We start from the raw sequence: 14,287 nt of genomic DNA on the forward strand, positions 1-14,287 counted from the left end.
AAAATTGCTAAGACCACTCTCTCCTCTGACGTATACCCATCAGCATGCACTGTGTCACTCCCATCAACAGTGGTGGGCACACATGCCCTGACTGAATATATTCCTATGTCATGTTAGATTCCGAGTGTTGAAAAAGGCTGAATTTGGTTTTGCAAAACTGAGTATTTTAGGGAAATTTCTCTACACTGTTATTCAAATACTGATGAAGAGTGAATGAGTGAGACTTTCATACCTTAAAAATGTTAACAAATATCTGCACTTTCTATAGTGTATTATTTTTATTATTATTATTACTATTACTACTTACTGTGTTTATTACAGGAGCGCCTAGGGATCAGCGAAGATCAGCGTATTATTGTTCTAGGCACTGTATAAACAGAGTCAGTCCTTACCCCGAAAAGCTTAAATTTAGACAGACAAAAGGGAGGGGAAATAACATGAGCAGAATGATGCAAACCTTATGTTAGCTGCACAATTTTGTTTTTTAACTGTTTTTGGGTGGGGGAAATCACTTTTAATCATATTATTTATGGTTAAAGGGCCTGATGAATCTTCCTAAACTACTATGTAGCTGTCTATTAACTTGAAACTGTTAATGGAATTTTTGACCTTTGATTACTGTTTGGTGGCCTATGAATTGGTGGTGTTGAATCCAGTGACTAGCAGGCAGGAGTTTAATAGATCCCTCCCCGCACCATGGATTAAATATTGGACCCATTGAATTCAGTGGGAGTTTTGACATTGACTTCAGTGAAAACAAGATTTCATTCTTTGACTTTGATTGATACCTCAGCCTCAGCAGAAATAGTGAAGACTGAATGAGTCATTGAACTATCCTCTAATTCCCTGAAGGGGGATCACTGAGTCAGCTTTGAAGACCAGTAGCTGGGTCCTATGCCACTGCTGTACTTGTGGAGACAGGAATGCAACAGGGGCCTGATCCAAAAGCCTATTAAAGTGAATGAGAAGGCTTGAGGGGGCTTTGGGTCAGCTCCTCAAAACCGTATACATAGACTAAAGCATTTGATATAATACCTCCTGCAGTCTTATGTAAAAATATTCAGATTGGCAGGAATCACCCCTTCTTTTATGGAAATCATGCTGAATTAGCATGCTGTGCAAGAACAGACTTCAAATTAGAATAGATTTGTTTATTTCCATAGTCTGTTTCCTTGTCAGATTATTACACTGTATAGCTTGAAGTCTGCTAAGTGTTCCTTGTTGTAGTGAGATGTCTGTTCTAAACTTTTGCTTTGAGTCACTTATTATAGAACGCTCCGATGTTCTCTTTTCTAACCATTCCATGAACTCACTATTGGTAAATAGCTCCTGAGATTGATAGCCATAGGTAGAGAGTCTCCCTTACCACAGACCCGAGAAGATCACCTCTGGAAGTGAGAGTCATCCAGTCTGACAGTAAATCCTTTGCTGGTAAATGTAACATTAGTGCTAAGTGCGGCAGCTGTGTGACATAGTCCCTTGTATCTTCCCTCCCCTACCATCTGTCTATAGTCATCTGTTGTCTTCTACTTAGATTGTAAACTCCTTGGGACTGGGATAATCTTTGTGTTCTGTATTTGTACCACACCTATCACAATGGGGTCCAGGTCCATGACTAGGGTTTCTAGGCATTACAAGTTATTACTACTTCTGCTACTAAAGATACGGTCACAGATCCGCTAAGAACTGGCTTGAAAACCATCGAGTTTTTGCACATAGGATGCTAAGCAGCTCTTAGCTGATAACAATGGTTGAATATTGTGTGTGGGCAGAGATGTGACTGACAGTGTGCTTTACTCACTGCTGGATGGCACCTCCTCCTGGCCATTCTGGGGATTAGCTCTGCCAGGCCAACATCCCTTTCTGCAGTTTTACTGCCTCACTTTCTCTCTCTGGGCCACTCTCCTGTTCCAGGAGCTGCAGCTTCCTCTTCATGACTCAGCCCTCCAGCCAGGCCACTCAGCAGTTTCCCCTTCTGTGGGGCAGGGGGTTCAAGGTTTCAGTCCACAAGCAGCATCAGGCAGTGCCCACCCCTATTGCCCTGACTATGGCACTCCAGCAGTCTTCATATGCACAGCCTTTACAATACCCTTCTGCAGTGGTTGGTGGGAGAACCCAGGCCCATCTTCTACTGCAGGTTCTAGTCCAGTTAAGGTCTGCACAACCTTACTGCTCTCACCCCTGGACCACTTCCTACACTGCTTCTTTTCTTCTTCCTTCTCCCTTATCTCAGGCTTCTTCCCTGAATTTGCCGGCCTCCTGGCTTTATAGAAGCCCTGCCTATTCCTTCCCAGGTGAGTTTCCTCCTAATTAGCTCCCACCACATAGCCTAAATCTCTCCCATTTGCAGCTAATTATACACACAAAATCTAAATTAAAAGAACATTAAGGTTGCAAAGTCAAGCACTCAAAAGTTAGGAAAGGCCAGAATTAAAGTTGCCTGAGCCAACCTCAATTTAGCCTTCTTGTACGCATGTCTTTAACTACATACTATGCAAAAGGAGGCCAATTAAAATTGCACAGGCTCTGGCCATTTCGTCTTCTCTCTAACCACACCCTCTTACAGAATCCATTGGAGGATTCTCTAGCACTGACAGAATACCCAATCAGCTGGTTAGGCCAGCTTTCCGCCTGCTCTGTGCTGTTGGAGTAACACAAAGCAGCAGAACCAGGGGCAAGGATCTGACCCAACATATCAAATTTTACACTAGAGTAAATCATTGACTTTAATAGACTTCTTGCACTCAACTTGAGTGATGTCAGTGGAATGACTTCAGATTTAAAGTATTGTAGTTGAGAGCAGACTTTTTCCTGTCAAACTTATCTCATTCCCATTTAAGAGTTATTTCTACTGTACCCTCATTGATGGTACAGTTTGTGCTGAAGAAGCATATACTTACGCTTTACATATCCATTACTTCACCTCTATTGCATTAAGTAGTGAATTCCAGTAGCATGTGTAATAGAGAATTTACATTAGATGTCTTGATATCTGCAATTGCCAGACCTACATGTAGATCTAAAGCTTTTCCTTCTGAGAAAATAATCTTTCCATTTTCCACATACAACAGTACAAATTATGCCCTGAGCTACAACTGTGCAATTTCCCAAAAGTTGCTTGAGTATAAATGAGGGCAGAATTTGACCAAGTGTTTTCATTTTCTTTTTAAGTTACGGGTGCCTTTTAAATTGCCCTATAGCCCTGTCAATGCTGGGATCATAACAGCGCTATTTCTTTGATCAAGGAGGGCAAGGAATATTTTTGAGAACCATAAATAGATTCCAGTGAAGCTTTATAACAATGCTTATGGTTCACAGACATAAGAATCTCCCAATCCCGTCTACCCAGTCAGGGAAACCATGTCAGTATATTGTTATCAACACCCATGTTTCAATATGGTTGTAGCTAGCTTGGTTCTGCTCTTAGCATGGGCAGAGCCAACACTGCTATGTGGCCTTGGGTCATCTGTTCCAGGTCCAAATTGACTCTGACATGAAGAAATTAACAAAAGTTCTAATTCCTCACAGCAGTCTAACTTGGGGTACTGATGGTAATGAAGACACACACAAACACACACACTAGATACCAGTAGAAGTGAGGAAATCAAGAGGGAGGTCTGAGACAGGAATGCAAGTAGGGAGAAACCCAAGTTATGAAGGGGATAATCAAAGCTGGAACTACCTTCTTTTCCCTCCTCCCATCAAGGATTTTTAAGATCAGATCCATCCCTGAGACTGTGATGCAAAATGCTGGTTCTGGGAGTTGCTTTCCTTTCCTGGGTCTCAGTCAAACATCTAGGGCCTGATATGCAAAGGTACTGAAACCTTACACCTCCCAAAGGCTTCAGATGGCCCGAGTCTCCTTTCACTTGTACCACTTTTACACTGATTTTACATTGGCTTCATGGAGTTACTCCTCATTTACAATGGCATGAATCATAGGAAAATCAGGCCCACAGTATCTCTTGATGTCCCAGTCAGGACCTGATCAAAGCTCAATGAATTCAGCTGAAAGACTCACTGACTTCAGTAGGCTTCAGATGATGCCCAAGGGTGGGGTTCACAATAATAGCCAATGAGTGGTTACATTAGCTTCTGAGTAACAAAACATTAATAATGATGATTCATAAAGAGGTGACCAAAGGCCAATTGTCCCAGCTGAACCACATTGTAAGCTCATGTACTATTGGCTACCCACTATCACCCCATGTATTCGTAAGCATTGCTGCTTTTCTCTTCCTATTCAAAGTGGGGTTCTACTCTGAAAAGGAACTCTGAAAATGGCACAATGGGGTTTCATGTTCATTGCCTCCCAACGTTTGCCTACTAGAAGTGCTCAGTTCACAATTAAAAGGGATTTTTTTCTTAATAGCCAGCATAAAAACTTACCCTGGCTCTGAGCTTTGTCTGTAATAAGATAACACCAATTCTCTAGTGTTGTCCTCACGTGCATCTCCCTCAGTGGCTTCAGAGTGGAAGCTGCACTGTGGAAAAGACTGAAGAATTTTCACTACCAAATCATCTAACCCTGCACTAGTAGCAAGCAGTATGGACAGAGCCTGAAAGTCAAGATGATCTCTTTCCTCCTTGTTAATCATTTTAATTTCTTTTGTAAAGTTTCTGCAGGCCAAACGGTTCCCTCAATTATGTCACTGGTTCTGGTGTTCCAGCCAGGTCTCAGTCCATAGGATAGCTCTCCTAGCAAGATCAAGTTGAGGATTTTTTTTGAAAGTAAGATTAATGCAGTACTGTATCAGATGTAAAGTCTGGAGATGTGATCCAAGTCCACTGAAGCTTCACATTGGTTTCCAGGGGTTTTGGATTAGTTCTAAATGTCTGAGCTTTTTGGCTGAGTTCTCCTTCCTCCTTTAGTGCAGCTGTTTACATATTAAAACACATACGCCCCTGTTCAAAGAACATGCAGCTTTATGTAAACCTGAAAAGTTACAAGAGTAACAGCACTCAGATGCATCCAATGCAAACAAACCCAATGAACCAAATAGTTCAAGGTGGTAAGAGTCCTGGTAGCAGGTTTACTGCATCATCCCCAGTAAACAGAAAAGTGAAACAAATTCTAGAATAAACCAAGTGAACTTAGGCACACCTATACCTGAAGGACTACTCTTCTGATTAGTACACAATCTTGCAAGGGAAAATATCTTGCAGAAGAGAAGAATGAGAGGGGATTTGATAGCTGCCTTTAACTACCTGAAAGGGGGTTCCAGGAAGGATGAAAGTAGGCTGTTTTCAGTGGTAGTAGATGACAGAACTAGGAGCAATGGTCTCAAGTTGCAGTGGGGGAGGTCTAGGTTGGATATTAGGACAAACTTTTTCACTAGGAGGGCGGTGAAGCACTGGAATGGGTTACTTAGGGAGGTGGTGGAATCTCTATCCTTAGAGATTTTTAAGGCTCGGCTTGACAAAGCCCTGGCTGGGATGATTTAGTTGGGGTTGGTCCTGCTTTGAGCAGGGGGTTGGACTAGCTGACCTCCTGAGGTCCCTTCCAACCTTTATCTTCTATGAGTCTATGATTCAAAGTGATGACTTTTCCTAACCCCCCATTCCTAGAATCATCATTTTTAATACTGTTTTAGGATTTTTCTTGGAGATAGAAGAAGCCTTCAGTAGATTCAGTTCTGTATTATGTTAAATACTAGTTATTTACCTAGCAGCATAAGCACAGATGGTAATTTATAAAACAGTTAGTAGTCTACCATCGTGATAAACTGTAAACACTGAAAGTGGCTGATGATAAAAAAAATCTAGATTTTTATTAGAGTAACATATAGTCAAAGGAAAACAAAAGGTTGTTACTATCTCAACCTGATGCACCAGGATCTCGAGATAGTTGTCTAGCCAGATCACTAGCCACCAGAAAGGTGGGATGTAAACCTCTTCTCCAGCAGTTATTTGTGAGAGCCTGCTCAGCACTGAACTCTTATAGGATATGGACTCGGGACCACTTTCCAGAATGCTCTTTAGATTGGGAGAGAGAAGAATTTCAGTCATTTTGTATTTGGTTGCTGAAGGCTATATGTTGATTCTTGTCGGTGGGTATCTAGATATTTAGTTATTACATTTATGCTTGTTTTCTCCTTTGTCTTATTCTCACACAGTCCCTATCCTAAAATTCTTCAATTTACCAAAGAAAAGACATAAAACAGAGGACTAAACAGTTCTGGCAAGAGAAAGTGTCCTGAGATTATAGGGGAGGAGACCAATGTACAAGGAATTTGAAATCCTGTAACAATTTATAGGGTTTTAAAGAGGAATTTCAAGGAGAAGAAAAGGCTGTTGGTGGGTAAGAAGTAGGAATCTTGGAATCTTCCAAGCACGGGGGTGAGCATGATAGAAAGCACTGAGTAGAGATGAAGTAAAGATAAGAGTTTGGAAACTATACAGGGAACAAGAGTTTGAGGAGGAGGAAATGAGGCTAGAGAAGTATCTTGAACCCTGACTACTTATTTGACACTTATCCAACCTGGTTTGGTATGGAATCTCAGCTCCCCCCCAAAAAAAAAAAAAGATTTCTGGTAATTTTTGGTGTGTGTGGAGGAAGGATGGAGATTGTTATGTTCATGGTATACACACAGAGCTAGAAACAAAAACATAGATTTTCTTTCTGAAAGATTGCAGTGTAACACTACTTTATTTCTTAGACTCCAGAAATCTAACAAACAACAATCAAATACAGAGAGTGATATAGCAAGCTGCTTCCCAAGGCAGAGGGGCAGAACTCAACCCACTTTGCTCCAGACTGGCTCTTTTGCAAGTGATTATTAAAGACCCATATTCCACCCTTCCCTACAGAGCCCCCTAGCTTCTAAGGAGGATCAGAAAACCCCTTAAAATTGCAAGCTTTAAGTATAACATAACATATAAGTATATTACATCACTTTAAGTATAACACTTTTCAATACACCACAGAAATATTTTCCAAAGACCCTTTTACTCTGTATTTGGGTACCTTTTCTGGATAAAATCAAGGTATTAAAAGGGGCATAAATCAAATATGGAAAAAAAGTCTTAACCTAACTTTTCTCAAACGTCTAAAAGTTTCAGGTACAGTTAATGTTTGGGGTGAAGTTTTCAGCTGGTTTTTATTTTATCCAAGCTGGTTCTCCTTGCCCTAATTCCTGCTACTAATAAGCAGACTAGCACCAAAAGGATCCAAATGGAAGATCTAAAACTCGGGATCCCAATGCCATCCCTATACCCCCAGCTTGGGAGGGTTTGGAAGATGTAGCCAGATCCAAATGTGACTGAATGCTCTTTCTAGAGTAAATGCGCTCAAGACCTTGACGAGGCATGGTAGAGTATCTTCTCTTGGTCTATTGAGGCCTATTAGTCTGTGTTTAAAATCACTTGTATTATTTCTGCACAAAATGTATGTGATTGTGTTTGCATGTTTATTCCTCTTCAGGGACATAAAAAGCTAAGCTAACAGTTATTATGATTATTGTCTGAAGGAGCTCAAAGGTGTTTGTGACAAAGGCATCTACATAGATTTTTGAAGCTTCAGTGGGATTTAAATAAAATGGAGAGCTATTGGGAATCAAAGACCAAATCACAGGGGGTAATTAAAGATATTGAAACCTGATAACCCTCTGCAGGGAGTCGGACAAGATTTTTCCATTCTATTTTCTCCTGTACAATGAGGATGTTCGTTTCCCTTGGGCCCCAAGGGAAGTGTTGTTGTCCTTATTTGACACTGTCCCCCTTCTCTGCAAGGGGACCATGCTTAATACAGTGGAACCAATGTGTGCCTATGAAGTAAGAGGTGGGCAAGCCACAGTAAGACTGCACCTGGGGATTCTACACTCTGTACACAGTGGAAGCATAAAGTAAAGACTAGGAGGGCAGATGGGGTGGACTCAATCAGTAATGGACAATATAGGTGTCTTGACTGTTCTGAAGATCAGTACCAACCCTGATGTCTTCCCAACCATTTTTGACCATCTCTGCTTCATGCTTGATGTGTTTATTTAGTTGGTGCTTTAGTACGGTTAATTAAACATGTGCATTTCAATTCTAAGTCCTATCACTTTATCCATCTCACTGAGAATACAGAACGGTTCCCTCTTTTCTAGTATTTTGCTCAGTCTAGTTTTCAGTTATGCAAGTGAGAGAGTTTCCACCACTTCTGTGGGAATATTCCACAGCTGACTAGCTACTAGGTGTTGGAAAGGTGGGGGTTCCTTTTATAATTACCAGGTTATTGGACTTGGGAGTCTACAGCTAGAGTTTACATCCAAGCCCTTCTCAGACAACAGCAGAATTGGCAGTGCTTGTGGAAAAAGAGCCCCAGACTCTGATATGGAGAGTGAAAGCTACTGCCTAAGATTTCCTTTGTGGGCAACATGAGAAAACACATATGCAAGCAGCAAAACCCAATAACCTAGCACAATCTGTCTACTCAGCAGCCCTGAAGTTTCATTGACGTAAATGCCTGGCCTGTTTGTGCCGGTTATCAGAGCAGTTGGTGACACTGAGTTACGTTGCTCTGCTATCAGGTTTTAATGGCAGTTGTCAGGTTCACTTTATGGTTCCAAGTCAATATTTTGCAGCCCTTATGATGTGACTATCAAGACTCTGAAATCTTGCTCTTTATATGTAATAAAACATCAAGCACTCCTTCATTGTAAAGAGGAGTTTTATATGCTAGGCTTTTTTTTAACCTTTACGACTGTAAGTGCTTACACATGCTCTATGAACTCGTTGTACTTGCAAGCTAGGCCATTCCTGTCCTGAAAATGTGTTGAGCATCAATATCTGAGCCAACTGTGTCACTGGTTCCTCGCCCCGCCCCCCCCGACAACTTCCTAAACCATCCATCGGTACAGAACCATTTCTATCATACATTTTAGCACCCACCTCTTGGATGAAATCAGTATCCATTTAACCTTATCATTTGTATTCCAGTAGAGTTGAGCTAATAATTGATAATATGGTCTGGAGGCAGAACTGAAACATTGGGGAAGAAATGGGTTTGGATCAATGCAAAATGTAAATTTTTAGTGTCTATTTTCCAGAGTGAAAATTGGAAAAAAACAAACTTGTTTTGGCTTTTGTTTTCAGGTGTTTTACACCCTTTTAAAAAAGTTAAATATATCTAAATTTTGAAACAAAATTTTGCACCAAAACATCAATTTGTGAAATGTCGAAACAAAACATTTAGACTTTCTATATTTTTTCCCATTTTTAAAAAAGCCAAATTCAGGTTGTATTTGGTCAATCGTTTGTGTCAACCCCAACTGCCATTTTCAGTGAATAAGCTATTTGTCCAAATTTTTTTGCCCAGGTCTATATTCCAGTAATACCTAAAGGCCACAATTGAGATCAGATCCCATTGTGTACATCCATACAATAAGAGACAATCCCTGTTCTTACAGCCTATCTATCTCAGGGTTTTATACCACCACCCATCATCATAGTATGCAAGCACCTTCTGCATACAATTGGTACCGATAGTGAAACCCCTAATGGACGTCCTGGTGTCTGTGGCATTTTTCCCCTTTTAGGGTAAAGATCACTGCCTGGCGCATGGCTTGTGTTTTAGATTTTATTAATTTACTCTTTTGTGTGTACTTTTGGTTGATTTGTTTCAGTTTTCTATTTTTTTGTTGGGGTTGGTTGGGGATATTTGGTTATTTGGTGGATGTCAGTGTTGTGAGTATAATTCTTGCGGTGGAATTGCCTTTAATCTATACAAATGGAATGGAGAAAGGGTGAGAGGAATGAAGCCTTACTATCCCCATTTTACTGATGAATAAATGGAGACAGAGAGAGACAACAACTTGTCCAGGTCACACAGACAGCCTGTGTCCAAGTCCAGAATTAAACATAGAGCCCCTGAGTCTCAGGTGGTGCATTAACACACAGAGTTTACTATAGGAAAAGTAGTGTAGGGGAAACTGAAGTCCTGCTCCTCTTCCTATTGATGTAAATGGCAATTTTGCAACTGACTTTTGCAACGAGCATTGGAACATGCCCATAGACAGGCTGAATGTGGTTGCTCACACTGGAATATGGCTAGGATCCCACAAGGATTAACACCTCTAGCCTTGGAAAAAGAGCCGTGGAATTGCTAACAACCAGAAGTGGTCAGGACATTGGTGTTTCATCTCATCCAAAAGACAGCAGACAAATCCTCAGCTAGGGTGAATTGGTGTAGACCCATTGGACACAAATTGCAATCTCAACCACTCAAAAATCAGACTCTTAAAAATCATGAGACTGTCTTAAAAGTCAGGAGATTAAAAAACAAACAGCTTGGGTTCTCTTTATTTGCCTTCTGATTTCTGAGCTTTGAGGGTGCACTTGCTTCATGTTTTCCTGCTTTTCTCCGCAATCAAAGATTAGAAACAAACTTTAAAGAAAATGAAAGCTAAGATTCTCATACAGTTGCCTGATTCCAACACTAGGGATTTAAGGCACTCACCAAATATCTTCAGACTTGTGGTAAAAATAAGTTGCCAGCATTGTGATTTAAATCCGCACAATGCTGGGGTGTTGGTTCTGCATTTGCTCAGGGGGAAGAGCACCATTTACTGAAACATCAGCATCTCTTCCCGCCATATTTGGGCTTTCTTTGGAAGTGCCTATCCAAGTATTGTCCAGCTTTTAGCTTCACAGGTGACAAGATCAAACCCTGAAGTGTTATGGCCTTAGGTTGGTCAAACCCTTTAAGGAAAGCTCATCCTTCTGGAAATATCCAGGTTATAATGTACATTTGCACGATTAATTCTCATATCAGAGAATATATTTTGAAGCTATATATTACACTTCTTACATGTCTGTTGAAATAGAGTATGGAGTTTTAGAAAGTGAAGAACTACTGCCTGTTTTGTGACAATCACACTGCTTTTCCACTCATATCTCAAGGCCTGATCCAAAATCTACTGAAGTCACTGAAAGCCTCCCATTGTTTTCAGTGGACTTTAGATGAGGCCCTCAGATGTACATCTCTGTATATCTTCTTTACGTATGGCAGTCTCTCTGCTAGCTGTGGTTTATTGATGTTTCATCTCAAAACCTAATCTTTTTTCCCTCCATGTAAATTTCAAATGTACATATAAAATGATCAAAAATTCAGTCTATAATAAAGAATTTAAAAACAGAATAAATCTTGGGCGGTTGCATCTGGTAATGCAGACACATAACTGTTGCTAAATGTCATCAACATTAAATAGTCCCATGAGGGTGTAACAGAGGGCATAATTTGCTTTACAGAGATTGGATGCTGGCAAAAGAGATAGCTGGCTTCTGTTCTCACAATCTTAAATATAACGAAAATGAGCCCTCTAGTGGACCGTAGAAAAAATTACTCAGTGTTGCTGTTTCAGTGTCTCCGAATGCTTAATAAGGGCCTGAGTGGAAAAAGTTGTCCTGTCAAAGAAAGTTGGTCAGAATTTTTCACAAGTAAAATTTCTCATGAGAAATGGCTTTATTCATAAATGAATTTTTGTGAAAAACTAACATATTTGAATTAATCTGGGATATTTTCCTCAAGTTTCTGTACCATTTTAATGCTTTTTAAAATTAAATAAAATAATTTGAAATCAAACAATTCTGAAAACAATTTTGATAAAAGTTTGTTTAAATGTATCAATAAAATGTCACAAGAACGGTCATGAAAAATTTGTCCATTTTGAACCCTACAAAGAAGTTTAAAAGTTGAAACCATATCAAAGGACAAATTAAGGCTGCCTGTTTGATAACGTGTTCTACACGCCTCCTGCTTACTTTCCTCCTCCAACACACCGCTGGGCCACATGCACCATATGCTTTTCATTGCAAATAATTCTCTTTATGCTCCTGCCCCCTCAGGTGCATAGTGTGTCCACCAGTTTCTATAATTTATCTTGTCCTTGTGCTGGTGTGTTCAGCTTCTGAGTTTCATGTTGATGGATTTGGCTTCCCCTCCCCCCATATTATTCTGCGTAATGTTTCTCTAGGTCACAGAGAGAAGATGTTTTAAGAGCCAGTAATTATGTGCAATGAAGCCTTATGAGAAACACTGCAAATAGTCACTGGCTGTTAAAACATCTTCTCTCTGTGTCTCTGATGAAGCAAAGATATGTCAGGCAGGATGGCACTGCAAAGTGTCCTGCAGGATGTGTCGCAACTTTAAGCTTCCTGGGGAGGCAAACACTTTTTAACTCCATGCACCCCTTTCCTTAATCTTATTTATAGTTTCCAGGAATAACTTCAAACACAGCTCGCTCTGTGATGGTGGGCAGCAGTCCGTTTCCCACACAGGAGACCAGTGGAAGGAGGGAAGATTTTGGTCCCAGGCCTAAGTCTGCTCCACACTTGTAGCAGTGTGTAACATTCGTGTAGCCAGAGGTGCTGGGGTGCATCTTGAAGTGGTTACCGTATACAAGGGGTACAGTTTTGTTCAATGGCTTTTAGCACCCCCACTATAAAAATAGTTCCATCTCCACTGTGTGTAGCTACACACCACAGTAAAAGCAAGCTGCATCCATGCTGCGCTGTGTAGCTAAATAAGAGTGTAGACGTGGGAGGCACTGCTTGGGAGTGTAGAGATTTGTGTTGGGTTTATACTCCAGGGTTCTGGTGTGTCTGACCTCTATTCACCAAGCTGTGCCTCACAATCTACCCTGCTGTTCAGACCTGTGCTAGCTAGGTCTGTATTCCGCATCCTCTGTAAGTGTAGACAGATGGATAGAGGGGAAACCCCTGCTCTTACAAAGAGTGCTGTGAGGTCTTCAGTAGGCAAAGTAGCTATAACCTTATTATTTTTGGTTTCTTCTGAAAGACATCACCCCCACTCACAGTATACTTTATGGTGTCCAGATTACCCAGCTGAAAAGGATGAAGGACTTTGCAGACTGCTAAGAATTCAACCTGTTGTCCCAGGCAATTAAATTGTTCGCTCAGCTAATACCAATCCTCTGAAACACTGAGCAACCTCAACTCCCATGGTCTTCCATAGAAGTTGAGGGCATTCGGCATACATGGTGAGGCAATTCTCAGTATGAAACTTAAACAATGACAACTTGCCTGAAAAAGGAGTGGCAAGTCTGCAGGGGACTGGGCAGAATTAGACTTTATCAGTTGTTTCTAGATGGACAAAATGGCCCAGGTCCACAAAAGGACTTCGGTGCCTAACTCTAAAATGTAGGCACCATTGTGGTCCTCAGAATCTCAGTTCAGCTGTCACCTAATATTGGAGGCACCTAAAATCCCTCAGCACCTGTTTCCTCCATTGAAGTCACCTAGGTTTCTGCCTCCAAGCACGCATGTTGCTGCCTCAGTCTTGATGGCTGACACCTATCTTGTGCCTAATCCCCAGCAGAATCCTTAATCCAGGTGAAACTAGGCACAGCCCCACCTATCTGGGCCCCAATCCAGTAGGAGTGCACAAAGCACACCTACCCCCATACAAAATGGCTGGCTGGGAGGGGAAGACCTCCCTTATAACTTTTAGTGCAGTGGTTAGAGAACTCATCCAGGATGTCAGAGATTGCAGTTCAGTTCCCCACTCTTCCTGATGAGAAAGAATTCCCCACCTTCCAGGTGCGTGCTCTTTGCATAGGACTGTGAGATATTCTGATGTGGGTCTTTTTCAAGCTCTCCTGTTGAAGCTGTTCACAGTGTATACATAATTAAATGTGCATTGGACCACAGTGCAAGTGAGTGACTTTATAACCCAGTGGGCTATAGGGTATTAATTTGAGAGTGGGAAATCCATGCTTATATCACTTTTCCTTATCAAGCGGAGGGAGAATTGAACCTCGGTCTCCCACATCTAAGTAAGTGCATGGCCTCATGACTCTTTGCTCCTTCCCCCAAGACCTCTCCCCCTCCCCTTTGCCTTTGCCCCCTCCCCTGCAAGACTTGGGGCCTTGGGTGGAACAGGGGCAGGCCTCATGGGAGGGGGCAGAGCAGAGGGTGGGGCCATGGTCAAGTACTGCTGTGTCCCCCACCCAGCTTTGCCAAAGGCAGAAGTCACATGCCATCCATACCACTAAGCTAAAGTTTTTCTCTTTCTTCCTCCCCCAACTCTGCCGGCCATTTTGTGTGGAGTTAGGCACCACTGCAATTATTGCAAGAAATGACTTAGGTGCCTGGCTCCCGAAGAGGGTTCCCCGCTGTGAATCACAGTTGGAAATAAGCACCTAACACCAGGCTAGAGGGAGGTATCTAACTGCCTGGGGCTGGAGGGTGGGTATTAGGACACACCCCTATCCTTAGTGTTTGCTATTATCTAATTTAGATGGCTGTGACCCAAGGACCTCTTGATGCCAGCTAGCTGAAGGCA

Source organism: Emydura macquarii, unplaced genomic scaffold (assembly GCF_026122565.2).
Source record: "Emydura macquarii macquarii isolate MOO-44397 ecotype Brisbane River unplaced genomic scaffold, CSIRO-AGI_Emac_v2 contig_2676, whole genome shotgun sequence".
Taxonomy (NCBI): Eukaryota; Metazoa; Chordata; order Testudines; family Chelidae; genus Emydura; species Emydura macquarii.